The 1,486-nt window shown below is 37.1% G+C and overlaps 1 non-coding gene across 1 annotated transcript; it reads right to left on the bottom strand.

The window, feature by feature from the left end:
• Positions 1-799: 799 nt before the first annotated feature.
• On the bottom strand, positions 800-908 carry LOC122151701. Its single transcript, XR_006164261.1, has one exon. It is a non-coding gene; the product is annotated as a U6 spliceosomal RNA (small nuclear RNA).
• Positions 909-1,486: the final 578 nt, after the last annotated feature.

The following is a 1,486-nucleotide window of genomic DNA, read 5'->3' as shown; positions in this document are numbered from 1 at the left end:
CCTCAAGGATGTGTTCTGGGTCTGTATCCTGCTCCCTTGTTTCTACCACTTTATCTTGCTTCTTTGTGTGGACTGTGATGGACTGTTGTCTCCGAGACATTATGATGTTGTATTTAGATCTCTGTTAACTGTTTGTGAAAAACAGCCAAAGTTGAGTCATGCTCTTCTTGGTGGTTATTTATCATTGGCTTATTGGTGGAGAAGGAGGTGGTGGCTCTCATTCAGTAAGTGAAGCTGCATGACATGTTGGTGTAGTGGTGTTGTATGGTGACTGTTGCTGTCTTTCACTCATTTAGACAAAAATAACAGTTGAATAACCATGAAAAAAGTAAAAGCAAATAGATAAAAAATACACCATGTAGTCATATAAGAACAGTAACCAAAAAAGGAAAAAGAAGAAATAAAAAAGAAAAAAAAATAGCCTGAAATATCTGGGGAGAAGACAATAAGAGAAATAAGTAGAGAAGAAGAATATTGAAGAAAAAAAAATTGGTAAATCTTTTAAAGAAAAATAAGGATTGGGGTTAACCACAAGAAAGAAAAAGAATCTCAACCAGGAACAGGGAAAAGATAAAAAGCTGAAAACTAGATCCTGGGAGGGGAAGAGTGAAGAATAATAGCAAAAAGGGCAAAAGTAATAACAATAGTAGTAGTTTTAAAACAGACAAAAATAAACAGAAAACAGAAAAAAAAAAAAATTAGGTCAGGATGGGCAAGACACTCAAGCTCCGTCTGAGCACACAGACTGGGACGGAATTCCTTCTGGCCCAGAAAGTGGGTGTGAGTGAGGAATGGCTGCAAAAAATATGAATGCTTTATGAATTTGCATGTCATCCTTGCACAAGGGCCATGCTAATCTTCTCTGTAGCATTCCAATTTTTTAATATATGTGCTGCTGAAGAGAACACTCAGAGACTCTTCTTAAAGCTTCTTCTTATATACTTGAAACAGATCACATCCCTAAAGCTACTCAGCTGCCCACAGTAAATTTCACCAAGAAGTTGATTACCAGTCTCATCATGGAGATTAACTACATCCCCTGTGCAGCCACTCCAAACCAGGCCCAGCCAAAATGGCACACAACCTTAACTACCACAATCAATAAGTGCTTCAAGTCAAGCTGTGTCATCTGCATATCTCAATTGTGAATGAATCTTCACAGAAAGATATTTGCCTGTGTTTTCTTGACTATGCAAAGGCATTCTATTGTGTGGATCATAACAAATTGTGGGTGTCATTGCGAAGAATGAGAATTCCATAACACTTAATTGTGATCATGAAGAATCTGGACATAGACCCACAGGTAGTCTTTCAAACAGAACAAGTGGATACTACATGGTTTAAAATCAGGAAAGGTGTGCTTCAGGGCTATATCTTTTCATCATTTTATTCAGTCTGTATGCTGAGCAAATAATCTGAGAAGGTATGAAGAATGAAGCAACAGAATTTGAGGAAGAACTTATAGATATATCAGAGGCAAATTATC

Source organism: Orycteropus afer, unplaced genomic scaffold, assembly GCF_000298275.1.
Source record: "Orycteropus afer afer isolate SDZICR_OR568_19922 unplaced genomic scaffold, OryAfe1.0 scaffold00677, whole genome shotgun sequence".
Lineage (NCBI taxonomy): Eukaryota > Metazoa > Chordata > Mammalia > Tubulidentata > Orycteropodidae > Orycteropus > Orycteropus afer.
Note: the sequence above shows the minus strand (reverse complement) of the source record. Positions and strands in the feature narration are given on the sequence as shown.